At 44.0% G+C, this 14,122-nt stretch overlaps 1 protein-coding gene across 1 annotated transcript in view; it reads left to right on the forward strand.

Annotated features, from left to right (window-relative positions):
• The first annotated feature begins 10,479 nt into the window (after positions 1-10,479).
• Positions 10,480-14,122, forward strand: part of FOXN3 (forkhead box N3) — a 403,658-nt gene continuing 400,015 nt past the window's right edge. The window contains exon 1 of the mRNA XM_007471896.1: positions 10,480-10,564. The gene's annotated coding sequence lies outside the window, so the exon portion shown is untranslated. The remainder of the gene's footprint in view (positions 10,565-14,122) is intronic.

Below are 14,122 nucleotides of genomic sequence, written 5' to 3' on the forward strand. Positions count from 1 at the left end.
ATTGGTGATCATTCGAAGGCAAAGACGTGGATGTGATCACCTAGAGAGAGCACAAGTGGAAAGAAAAGAGAAAAAAGCCCATGATAGAATACCAGCATCAGGAAGCAGGCAGAGGAGAAACCAGGGAGAGAAACTGGGAAGGACTGGCCAGAAAGGTAGGAGGAAAACCAGAAGCAAGTAGAACTGCAGGAAAGCAAGAGTTCCCAGAAAATGAATCAGCAGCGTCACACAGCACAGCGGGTAGAGTGAGCCGTGGGGGACTCGTTAGTGCATTAGTGAGAGGGATCGGGGCTTAGTTGCTCAAAGTAAGTGTAAGTGGGAAGCTTAATGATCTCTCTGCCTTCTCGTTTTGTTAAGAAATGAGCTCACTTCCACGTTTAACTTGTTGGGAGAATAACGTGAAAGACTTGGCATTCTTGGTTTTGCATTCCTGGTTTTCATCAGCGGAAGTTCATGTTTTCTCAGTCTCTTAAGGAATCAATTCTTTGCTCTTTGAGACAAAATGATCCAATCTCACATTGAAAGTTTCTTATTGCCAAGTTCAATGTCATCAAGAAGAGTCAGCGGATGAATTACAAGTATGCACCACAATGCGATTTGTACAAGACAAACGGAGAGACTGAATAAGGAAGATGAACGGAATATTGAAACTGTTTCTTCTGTATTTAAAACAACAACAAAAACGATGTTTTCTCTGTCACTATGAAGGTTTATTTTGTTTTATGTTTTGTTTTTGCCCAGAACTCTAGTGTCTTACATTCTTTAGTGTCATTAAAAAAACAAAAAAGAGACTACCCTGTCTACAGTACCAGAAACATGTGTACAATACATGCCTCATTTTATCCATGCAGAAATGTAGCTGAGATTAAATTTGCTTACATTTCTGGTTGATTCGCTTAGCACCAGCAGCCAAGGTAACTAGTTAAATCACCCATGGGAGCAACTGGCTTATTCCATGACCACAAATGGCCCCGTACCTAAGTGTGTGTTATTATAAGGAGTCTGGTGACAGAGTGAGGGATCAGTGCAAACCCAATGCTGCGGCTTGAAAAATAATGGCTGGTTGGCTCAACTGGTATCCACTAGGGAGACTGGGGGCAGGGCCCTTGTGTCAGTCAACAGAGGCTGAGTCTGGATGGTCTAAGCAGAAAGGGCATTTATGCTCAGCATGGCAGGTGGCCCACAGAAATCCTCAGGTGGGCTGGAGGTGGGATCAGCAATGAGGTGATGCAGCCTGGTTCAAAGCCTGCAGTTTTGCTGCAGACTGGTCTGGCGGTGACCCTGCTATGGACCCCAAAGATGCTGCACTGTGCCCTTGAGGCTGCCACCACCCCTATGGCTGCAGAATTCTGCACCATCCCACTCCTTGGTATCACCAGTTGCAGGGGGAGCCTAGGTCATGCCCCTCCCCACCCAACTGCAAGAAAGGCTGGGAAGTCTGTCTCCGGCACTTCCAGGGGACTTTCCGGTCTCTTTAGCTTTGACTCCCGAGGTTGGGGATTCCCCCAAGCACAGGAAGGAGGTCACGTCCTGGGCAACTAAAAACAGTGACAAATGTCGTTCTTGCACTTGAGAACTGGGACCATGTCTTCATCTACTCTATGGGTCCAGACCCAGCCCAATGCTTGCACATAGTAGGTGCCAACAGCACTTTCAATTATGACATGCTTCGCCAACATATGTTCAGGAGACAGTCACACTTCACAGATTCCTAATAGCCTAGAGAGCTGGGCAACCTGAGAGCATATATATCTTCACATTTTAAAGCAGTGGCTCTTTTCCTGAACCTGTTGTAATGTGGCCACAGGATATTCACATTCTTTGATGGGATCTACGTCAAAGCCATTAACAAAACTCACCCTCTGCCTCTGGCAAACCTCCTTCTGACCCCCATGAGTATCTCACAATGTGCATGGTACAAAAAATAAGGAAATAAAAGCATGTAAAGCCTCTGGTCTCCTTTAAGTGAGAGAGAGAAAAGATCTCAGCATTTTAAGATGAACATCTCAAAAACTGTACTCAGGGTGGCAAGCAGTATAATCTATGGCGTTATTTGACAAGATGGTCCTTCGTAGTCACTGCCCACTGGAAGGGACAGCGTGGAGCTGGTTGACTGGCAAGTCATCCATTTTCTGTGAAATAAGGGAAGCACTGGGGACTTAAATGGTAAAGTTATCAAATACCTTACATCTGAACAGCTACCTTAAAATGATTTCTACGCAGGCAGCGTTTTTTTCCTGACGGTAATGTTTGAAGTTTTCACGTACAGTATGGTGCCTTGCAGACACTGGAAACTCAAGGAATTTTTCTTGGTGGTGATAACAGCTAGAGATAACATTAAATTGCCTCTCCTTTTGGTAACAAAAAAAGTTGGCGTTTTTTTGAATCCTAAGGAGATATTTTACTATAGTATACTAAAAGTACAGGTGAAATATTAGACCTATGTGTGAGTGTTACTGATTTTGATGCATTTTAATAACATTATTGTCGTTGTCAGATGAGCATTTGTTGCAAAGAAAGAAAGAGCTCCAGTATACCACTCACCCAGCTTCCTGGATGTCAACATTGTAAATAACCATGATACATTTATCAAAACTAAGACACTGAATATGGTATAAGCTGTCAACTAAACTACAGACTTCATTTGGATTCCTGCACCATTTCTTGTCAATGAGACACTTCAATGCTAATTTGAGATAAAGGTTATAGGTTCCAACACAGCTAGAGAACTACATTAATTCAGATGGACTGGGATTAGATAGAGAGATGGTTTCGAAACAAACCATTTTATGTGCCAAAAATAAAGATGTTTTTAATTTTGGCCCCCAGTATTTTGCACGCATGATCTGATTTCATCCTCCTTAGAAACCAAGGAGGGGGTTTGCTGGATACTGTCATATCCTCTTTACAACTAGGACAGTGGGATTTAGGATTCCAAGCCACGTGTGCAAGACAGCTCAGGTGGGAAGTGGCAGGGCCGTGGTGTGGAATAAGGCCTCTCTGATTCCAAAGCCCATGACCGAGACTGTCACCACTATAGTACAGACTGAAGGGCATTCATCACAGGAGTGATACAGATACTGCCTCTCAATCGAGTCTTGCCTGGGACCCACCTTCCCAAGGTCATCTGGATCAACTGTGGCGGGTGACCCCGAGGTGGGACGTTGTTCTGTGATGCTGACGTGTGACTGTAAAGTGAATGGGGTTTTCTGTGACGTGTGGAGTTGGTGCAACCCTCTTCGCCCCAACCCTGTCTGCTCTAAGGAACAGGGTCCTTCCTCCTCGGGGTGAGTGGGGGCTGCCCTCCTGCTGGCCTACTCCCCAGGAGGAGCACTGCTGGGGGGAGCCTTTTGTTTTTCTTTCCTGGGTGTTTCAAGGCTTACTTAACATGTGTAAAGTGATCTGAAATGGGGGGATAAAAAGAGCCGAGGAACTGCAGAGTGTCGGTGATTACCTGAGGCGAGACAGCTGAAAGAGCGAGGCCCGGGGAGACAAAGCGGGTCTGGGGAGACACCGAGAGTCTCAGCTCAGAAGCCAGCTGGTTGGCCTGGAGCCAGGCCGGCCTGTTTCTGGCAGCGCTCTGCCCCAAGCTCTGCTCAGGAGTCAGAACCCGGGATAAATCACTCCACAAGGGCTGAGCCAGAGCTGAGGGAAATGGGTCTGAGGACACGAATTGCAGCCAATTCTGTAACTGGTCCTACAGAGAAGGGGATGCCACCCGCTCATCACTACTGCCAACGCAGGACCACCTGCAAATTACCGGATTTGGTCGATATAAAGGAGGAAATGTGATAAATATCAAAGACATGAATGAAGCGAAGTGAGGTTTGTTCATTCCTTTCGACAAGCATGGCTTCACAGTAGTGATTTAGTGCTGTCACCTGTGGGAGGCATTAAATCCTTGGAAAGTGGTGGGTAAAGATAATGAAGTCTGAGTCACGTGCTAGTGCACCGTCTCTTAAGTGTGTTAGTAGAAGGGTGGCACCATTGGTTTCATGGAGGATGTTAAGGTTTGTGACCTCATAGGGCAAAGGCAGGTGGCATTTTATTGCAATTTAAAGCATCCAAAGAAGGAAGTGGAAAATCTGCCTTTCAATATCACCTGATATCACCTGTATCTAGAAAGTTAGTGTTATGACATAATTTCCAATTGAGTGAGGATTTTTGTGCAACTCTGTGTGTATCTAAACGGTGGCTATCTATACAGCCTCTTTAAACCGTTTATGATGATAGAGGGGGAAAAGGTCTGTTTGGAGAATCCAAAGTTTATTTTATGCTTTCATCATGTTTTTATGTCCTGCTTGGGTTAATAGTTGGGTTGTGACCCATCTCCTGAGCCCACAAACTGAGGATGTGGCTGCAGGCAGCACCCTACAGCTTGGAAACCAGAGCAGAAGGAAGCCCACTTCCCCTGACTTCAGTTAAAAAATTCCAGAAGACTCTGATCAGCCTGGCATGGGGGCAAAGGGCCCAGTGTGGGGCTAATCCTACAGTCAGAGAATGATGGTCACACTATAAGATGCCTGCTCCCATTCAACACCAGGACCATCTAGTGGAGTGGAAAATCCCCAAAAGGAGAGCCAAGTAGCCACCCCCACTTACGTCGACTCCAACTGAGCCATTAAAGAGGCCAGAAGATGCTCTTGTCCCCAGCCTGCCGCAAGGGGACTTCTCAATGGCCAGGACCCACCATAGTCTTCCAGTTTGTTCTTTTCTGGACATTGCACTTCTGACTGATTCCTCCTGGCATTGTGTCTATGTGATACCTTTGGTATGTAACATCACATCTCACCCATGGGTCACAGAAGGGTCATCTGGAGCTACCAACGATGGCTTCCTGCAGGTCGGCATCAATTCTTGCCTGAGCTAGTATAATAATATCCTCCTTATGAGTCTCCCTGCCTTTGTCTTGCTCCCTTGTAAATCATTCTCCTTACAGGTTCTAGAATGATCGAGTCCCTTTCAAAACTGTGATGGTGAATTTTATGTATCAACCTAACTGGGCCATGGGGTACCTAGATATTTGGTCAGATATCTGGTTACATCAGTGGTGGTGTTTTGGGTGAGATTAATATTTGACTCAGCAGACTGAATAAAGCAGATTGCCCTCCCTAACATGGGTGGGCCTCATATAATCCGTTGAAGGCCTGAATAGGACAAAAGGGTTGGGTAAGGAGAACCTCCTCCTGCCTGACTGCCTTGAACTGGGACATCAGTTCTTTCCTGCTGTCAGACTCCAACTGAGACATCTGCACTTCCTGGGTCTTGAGCCTGCCATTGTTCAGACCGAGATCACACCAGTGGTTCTCCTTGCTGACTGCAGATCTTGGGACTTAGCCTCTGTTATCATGTGAGCCAATGCCTTACAAAAACTGCTTTCTATATATCCTCACATCCTATTGGTTCTGTTTCTCTGAAGTATCCTGGCTGATACAAATACTTTCTTATTTACTAACTTCATTCATTCATTCATTTAAAAAAAAATCATTGAGCACCTCCTGTGGGCCAGACACTGTTTTGTGTTCTTGGAAATTACCACTGAATAAAACAGATTCCTGGCCTTGTGAAACTTTTATTTGTATGGGGGTTGGTGGTGGAGGGAGACAAACAATGAATAATAAGTAAATTAGTAAAGGGTAAGTACAAGGAAAGAAGGAAGAAAGTACAGCAGGATGGGGAGGCTCAAGAGACACTGAGAAGGGGACATTTGAGCAAAGGCTTAAGGGAGATAAATGTGTTTGCCATGTGCAAGTCAAGATAAAGTGTAAACCTGGGTGGTCACTGGCCCCTGCCAGCATCTCCAGGGGGACCTACAGGCACTTCCTCACTTGAAACCTTTGTTTTAGCCTCATTGCTCTCCATGCAGCTCTCAGACCTGCCTGGCTGTCTCATCCCTCCACGCCCTTGCCCACACCTAGGATGTCCCCTCCGTGAAGTCCTTTTGCTCCCCACACTTGCTCACATCTTAACCTCTACTTGTCCTTGAAGACTCAACTTCATGGTTTCTACCAAGGGTGCCCAGCATGGTGACTTGTTGACCCTCTTTTGGTGTCCTACAGACTTGTATTTGAGCTGTTATTCTGCCCCTAAATATCTGTGCAATTTGGGGCAAGTTTGTTCATCTGTAAAATGGGAATAAAAATAGTACCCTGCTTATAAGGGACTAGAAATGAGAAAATGCAGGTAAAATGACTCAGCGACTCTTAGTTACTATTATTATTGTTCTTCCTTTTCTCCTCTTCCTCTTCTCTCTGTTCACCCAGAGAGGCCGGGGCCAGCCCTTCCCCCACCCCAGAGTCTTTCAAGCAGCCTCCCTTCTCAGCCATCACCCTGGACCCTGGCTCCACACCCAGGCTGGCTGTCTTGCTTTCCTCACTCACAGCCATCTCCCGCCTCTCATCATCCTTGCCCAGACCACATTCTGGCTTCAGATTCAGGTTTTTTCCTGGCTTCTCAGAGCTGCTTGATCCCTTGCTGGGATGTCTTGATGTCTTGACCATGAAACCCCCTGTTTTAGTTCCCTGTAAAAAAGCCCTAGACCTGCTGGATCAGACCTAGCCCCTGCTTGGGAAGGGAGGCAGTGGGGTTTCTGTAGTAGGGAAACAAAACCACTTCAAATGTTTACCACGGAAGAATTTTTTTTAAATACACTTTTTAAAAGTAACAGTTTTAAATTTACAGAAAAATTGAGAAGATAGTACAGAGAGTTCCCACCTACCTCACACCTACTTTCCCCTATTACTAACATCTTACATGTTAATGTATGGTACATTTGTTATAATCAATGAACCAATATTGATACAGTATTACCAGCTAAAATCCATACTTTATTAAATTTCCTTAGTTTTTACCTGATGTCCTTTTTCTGTCCCAGGATCCCATCCAGCACACCACAATACATTTAATTGTCATGTCTCCTTAAAGCTCCTCTTTGCTGTAATAGTTTCTCAGCATTTCCTGGTTTTTAATGACCTTGATACTTTTGAGGGGTACTGCTCGGGTATTTTGTAAGTTGCCCTTCCACTGGGGTTTGCTGATGTGCACAGAAGGAATTTAATGCAGGGGATTGCTCCACAGGTGATGGAGGATGTGAGATGCAAACAGAGGAAGGTGAAGTTAGCCAGCAACTAATTTTAGCAGAAAGCCATTAATATCACTAAGCTGGAGAGTTAACAGGAAGTGACAGTGTTACCTGAGCCAAGGGCTGGGGTCACCTGGCAGAAGCCTCAGCTAGATGCAGTCATGGCTAGAGATGCTGTCAGAGGCAAGAGGGAGGTGAAGAAATTCTCTGGCCTCTCCTTTCCTCCCACCCTCCACTTTCCCTCCAATGCCTCTCATGGGCCATATCCAGCTATTAGCCAACTGACCAGGATTCTGTAAACCTTGGCCTGCACGAGTCAGCTACTAGCAAAACAGAGCAGAGGCAAGGCTGAGAATGGCTCTAAAGTCAAACTGGCCCAGGACTGGAACCACTGGCATTCGAACACACAGTGCCTGTAACATGGTTTTACTGTAGCACTTACACCACCACTCTGCAACTGTTTGCCTGTCTGAGGGCTCCGTATAATGCATTATTTATTTTTTATACCCAGAGCCTACAACAGTACCTTGCTTACATTAAACATGAAAACATTAGGCTTTCAACGTTTGAGGTATACAGAATGAATGAACGAATGAATGATGGTTTCTTCTGACCAGTCCCTCTTCTGGTGCACTCTTGCTTTGAGGAATTGCTCACCACCAGCTCTTCTTTTCAGCTTCTCATCACCTCCTGTTGGTGCTAAGATGACTTTCAGCCTAGCATGTACAACATTTGAAGGCCACAGTGGATGGTGTGATTATAATTAGACCAGTTTTCAACAAAGGAATCACACGAATTCACCACGTAAGTTTTGCATTAATCCTTCCAAGTGGTTCCCCAGGAAGGTCGTCCACATGTTTTGAGGACATTGCCACGCCCAGACTCTTCCTTATGAGCTGCCCACGAAAGGAATGAATCTTTTTTTTTTTTTTTTTTTGCCTCTCACTGTTGTGGCCTCTCCCGTTGCGGAGCACAAGCTCCGGACGCGCAGGCTCAGCGGCCATGGCTCACGGGCCCAGCCGCTCTGCGGCACGTGGGATCTTCCGGGACCGGGGCACGAACCCGTGTCCCCTGCATTGGCAGGCGGACTCTCAACCACTGCGCCACCAGGGAAGCCCAGGAATGAATCATTTTTAAGAATCAGATATTTCTGTCTTTTTAGTTAAATGTCACCCAGCCCTCACCTGGCCGGTATTTAGCTGGTTTGGGACACATCATCAGAGAAGTTACATTTCCTTTCGGCAGAGGAGAGGAGGAAGTAGAATGTTACAAACAGAACTGACTGGCGACTTTCCCAGGGGTACAGGAGGGCTGAGAAGTAACGCCCCGATTATCACCAGGTCTGGGCAGGGATGCCCTGGATCTCATGAACAGGCCACCAGGTATCTGAAACTTCTGAGGTTCTAGGGTTCTTGTGGACTTTCAGTGTTGGGACTGCACATAGAAAACCAAGTTCCACTTGAGAAAACCTCTCTCCTTCATGTGTCAAGTGAAGTCAGTTTCTAGTCTCTGATAAAGAACAAAAAGGTGTATAGGTGACAGGGACATTGCTTAGCCCCAGAGTTTCAAGTTTTCAGTCTGCCAGGGTGCCCCGGACAGCCACAGGACAGAAGTCCGACCAGCCAGCTTTCTCATTTAGCAGAGACTAAAACTTTTGCAACTAGCCTCTTACTTCCATTCTGGTAAATCGCTGCTCTAAAACAGGTAAGAAATGATGACCACAGGAACATAACTGAGTTTTTGTTTTGGATACCTCATTTTCCATAGTATTTGTAGAGAAATAGTTGGGAGGCCAGGTGGGCAATTGAAAAAGCAGGAGTCTGTTGGAGATGTTGGCATCTGAGTTGGGGATCCCAGCTGCTCTGAGGACCAGCTGTGTGATTTTGGACAAGTCACTGTACCCTTCGGGACCTCCACTTTCTCGTTTGAAAATCGGGGATTATAGTGTCTGTTTTATCACAGAAGTATGGTAAAGATCACATGAGATGTCTGTGCAAGGGCTTTGAAGATCGACAAGTGTAATATACTACAACTGGTTCTTTGCGTGGACATCAGGCAGCAGGAAAGGTGACTTTGATGTTTAATTAATACTAAAAATCTTCTATTACATTTATTTAGCTATAATTGGGAAGGAGGAGGGCAAGAGTAATTTTCAAAGGGACTTTTTGAGCTCCAAAAATAGAACTCAGAAAACACACATTTGATTTTCCTTTTGGTGTCAAACCACAGCGCCATTGTTATTAGCAGTTTTACAGAATTGTGACCTTCAAACTTGGTGATATCAAAGACTGAAAGTAAAGCTCCCAGTCTTGAAGACTTTTAAACAGGCTTTTCAAACTAAAGCACTTTTATTTTGAATTAAGAGCTAATAGAATTGTCCTCTTAAATGAGCACTTGTAAGTTTAAAAGTTGCCTTCCAGGTGGGCTGTAGTAAACAAGTGTGTTGAGAGGGCGCTGAAAGCCCTTTTGGGGGCAAATGAGGGGAATCTCTTCATGTAACACACTTTCTGCAGTTAGAGAAATCTAGAACTTACATTTCCCCTAATTGTACATAAGCTGATTTGTGTATAAATCTAGGGTCATAATTTACTTTCAGTTTACTGAATTTGTGAATTTTTGCATTTGTTTTAATTTGTAATTCAGTTTTCTCCATGAAGCACACCATATGCCACCATTAATTCTTGCTCGTTGATTTCTTAGGAGATACATGAGTGCATATTCTGATGCAATTGTTGAGGTCTTTTGAAAATCAAATGACTACGTGTTTTGCCATATGGGCCTTTGTTATTTAAAATAGCATATGATAAAGTAAGAGAAAGCAAAATGCAGAAGGACGTGTTAGGAAAAAAAAAATCATTGGAAAACTGTTTAAAACATCGTTTTAGACACACAATTTTCAACCTTTTTCTTCTCGGGGGCGCCGTTATATCTTCGGAACGTATCATTACTGATCCCGCACTCTCTTACCGTCTGTGAATGTACAATATCACAAGTGCACCGGGCGAACCTACGGAAACCAGTTACTGCCCTACGCTTTACACTGGGGCTACGGATGTTAATGTCCGCCTTCAATGAGTTCTGTTGTCCCCAATGTTTTTCTTTTAACATCTTAGTCCGGGATTTGACATTAAGCTCCAGTTCATCCGCACCTACCGTGTCTGGTTTTGAAAGAGGACGACGGGGTTTTCAGTTTTCCCGGGGAACCACGGTGCTCGCGAGCCGCCTGCCGTACGTGCGGGTTGTAGACCTGGCCGCCGGCAGGCGCGCGGCGCGCACTAGGACCCAGCAGGGCTCCGGGCCCGGGTGGGAGCCGCGCCGCCGACCCCGGGCGGGCGCCGGGGCTGGAGCCGGGGTTCCGGCCGCGATCGGCTGCAGCTCTGCCGGGAGACTGCGCGACCCGGCGTAGGGGCCACCCGCGAGTCCAGCGCCGCCGCAGCCCCCCAATGCGGCCGCGGGAAGCAGAAGGGGGGCAGGCGATCGAAGGTAACGAAAATGGGGATCATTTCCTGCCTCCTGACCTTCTGCTCTGGTTCAGCATTGTCACGAGAAGCCCTCACTGTTCAGGCTGCTGTATTTTGGGGCACCCTTTGATTTTTTAAGGTGTCCGCCCCCGTATTTCCACCTGGTTTCAGATTGATTTATAGCATGCAGTCCGAATGGGAGAGATCCAGGGCTGGCAAGTTGCATATTTTCATTAGTTTTGTCTCAAAAGTAAGTTCATTAAAAAAAAAAGTTTCTCAGGAATTTGTGGATAGTAGTTTTTAAATTTGTTTTTTTAAATAGCAGACAAATGGATAGTTTTTTTAAATTATGAAATAATTGATGTAATACTGTTAATTACTTCCTACGTCTTTACTTTTGTGGGCTCCCCAGGCATTACTTTTATTTTCAAGGAACTAACGTGTTAAATGTGGAGTTTGGCTCAGGCAGAGTTTACAGCATTGCTGTCGCAAGTGTTTTGCTATCAATTATAAACAGTCAAGTGTTTTGCTATCAATTATAAACAGTGTCAAATCTGTGGGCAGTTTAAACCTCTTTTCAAATACTGTAACTGGTTATCCTGATATGACATATAAAGATGAGAGTTTCCTTTGAGGGCAGTCAGAATATTTCTCTTTTTGGAGAGACCTGGTTTTGAGGAGAAAACCATGATTACTGGCTGGGGAGGCTGAAGAGACTATTTTTCATGCTTTGTTTATACTCTCGGATTTGACATTTGGGAAAGGGAAACACAGTCTTTCTTGGCAGCTTTTAATGGTGGGATTATTAATTTATTTAATTTATTAGTTTCAATTGGTTGGGCTCAGGGAGCCCTCTGTCACAGGATGTGCTTAAGGTGACACATTTGCCAGCAGTTGGGACACATGATTTGCACGTGTAAAATGTGCTTCAGCTGAAAGGTCTGGTCTGCTGGGAGCTCCCATGTGGAGCTGCTGTGGGCAGGGTGCGGCTGGCTCATTGAGGAAAAAGGGAATCATTTTCCTTAGCTAAGGAGACATCCTGTTATATTCCTTTTGTTCCCTGTTTTTCATTGATCGCTAGCGCTGCCTTAGAGAGGGGAGAGCAGCTTGGAGAGCTCGGAAGACTGCACAAATGACTCCAGCCCACTCTGCTCTCACACTGATTGGTCAGTTCGGTGAAGACTTAGGGAAACAGTCACCCAAAACCTTCTTTGAAAATCATGCTGTAATTTCAGAGTAGCCTACTTGTGCCCAGATTTCTGCAAGGTGGATTTTTAATTTGGGTGCAGTTTGCTTGAGATACCTTTGTGTTTAATTTTTTGTTGTTGCTTCTATCCAAAGAAAGTAGGCCATTCTGGTGACAAATTTCTTTGCAGACATCAGCTTTTATAGACATATCACTTTACAATACGTTCTCAATGGTTTCTCCTTGGGAGTTATAGAATGCAAAGTTGTTCAACTTAGAATAATTTTTCCTGTTTTTTTTTTTTTTTTGCTCTGAAGAGTTAAATATCACTGTCAGCAGATGGTGCTTAACTGTATCTTTACTTTGATAATGTAAGTGTCTTGTGCATTATTAGCATGTATCATGCACTAAATTTACGTCTGTAACAGTGAAAGAAAAAGGCCACCGAAGAGCCAACAATCAAAATCAGCTTGTACACTGTTATAAGAAATTGTGGCATCTGGTTTGAGGAGAATGCATTTCAAGTTAAAAAAAAAAAGGGCATTCTTCACCTACATAAGCGGAAAAATATAAGGCCGGTGGACAACTCCATTTGAGCCTTAAAACACCCCAATTAAAGAAGCACTGTCCCAGAAGTTGTTAAATGTATAAACACTTTTCCGATTGGCTTAAAAACTTAGACACAGGAAGTGGATGGTATCTAACAACCGATGAGTAGAGACATGGTTGTCATGGAAACTGAGACGAGTTACCCCCTTCAACACACGTACACTACCATAACCACCATTTAAAAAACAAAAAAACAAAACCTGCATGTCATCACAGATGCCTGGAGAACATGTTGCCTTCTGTAAGCTTTCCCACAGCATCTGTTGAAACCTGAGACCGTGCCTGTCAAATCAAGGTCATTTTACAACAACAACCAAAAATGCAGTCTCCTGGATTTCATAACTGTATTTTTACTGAAAAGATGTGAGGAAAAGGGCTTAAAGCAAGGAGGAGCACGCGTGCTTACTTTGCATTTTGCTACCTCAGAGTTGCGCCAGGGAAGGCTAAGAAAGAATGTATTTGATCACTTAATTGTGGAAGCGAACTGATTTGTAAGTCTACTGTTAGAACAACACTCTTTGTGGAGCTGTAAAGACTAGGCTGTTACCTGTGGCTGAAGAGTCATTTGGGGATGGTATAATGAGTTTCTGTTTGCAAGAGGCTTCTAACTTGAACTGTTGCAATTGAATTTGAAGAACTGTGGCGTTTTGGAGCTTTGCTCTAAGGCTGCCTGTACGGGATAGATGAAGACTCTCTGGTGCTTTGGGAAGTATAAGGAAGGGTGTTCTTAGTAGCGAAGCAGGGAAAGGATAATCCTAAGCAGAAATAAGGGCTCTTTCAAAACTGCAATTATTATTATTTTGGTTAACTTAGAAAAGTTTCCTCTTCTGTGGATGGAGTGCTTTAGTTTTTAGGATAATTGAGAGGTTCCCCAACTCAAGGTTGCGAATATTTTCTATATCTTGGTAGTGGTTTTATTGAGGAGAGTAAAGAAAGGAGAAAAGTTTGGAGATGTCCCCCTTTCGCTTTGCTAAGCAAAAAATAACTGAGGAGGCTGAATTTTGCATTTGAGGATCAACATTGAAGCTTGTAAATACAAAACCAGTGCATTTCTTATATTTTTCTAATCTTGTCAATGGTAGTCTTTAAATTTGAAGTGCTTGATATTCATTTAGAAATATCCTTCTTATAATCGTGATGATTTATAGCATGGTATTGCTTAGTCTTAACTGAAAATGGTCAATTTTACATCTCACTTAACTAACACTTTGGTCTTTTTAAAAAGCAGAAAATTTCCCTTGTTTTCATGAACTAATTGCATGGTGGCAGGGGAGAGGAGGTGGAAAGAATCCTAACTATACTGTAATATTTATTGAATATCCTGCATCTGTGCCATGGGAAATACCGATGTTAGAAGCAATATAGCGTCATTGGGGTGATTTAGCATGCACTTCATGATCCCCTCTTGTCAGATACTTAACTGATTGAGATTTGGTGAAAAAGGTTAAGCTTAGTGGCACAACTGTTCTCTTTTAGCAAAGGATTTCCTGTAGGGAGCTTTCTTATCTTCAACTATGTTCATTGGCAGGAAACATGTCAGTTGCTTGTTTTTACAAACTGAAGGAAATGAATGGGATTTGTTAGTTTCTAGAATCTGCCTTCATGCTCCATTGTCTGTCAAATAGTTTGCTCAGAACAGTTCATTTTTAAATGGACTTTTGAGGAGTACAATTAAATTACTCCAAATCTTTGGCATTTCTGTTCACTTATTTTTGACTCTGAGATTAGAAACATTGGTCATTATACTGCTATGTACAACTTATTTGACCAACACACAAGATGTTC

The sequence above is a fragment of the Lipotes vexillifer genome, unplaced genomic scaffold, assembly GCF_000442215.2.
Source record: "Lipotes vexillifer unplaced genomic scaffold, Lipotes_vexillifer_v1.1 scaffold751, whole genome shotgun sequence".
Classification (NCBI taxonomy): domain Eukaryota; kingdom Metazoa; phylum Chordata; class Mammalia; order Artiodactyla; family Lipotidae; genus Lipotes; species Lipotes vexillifer.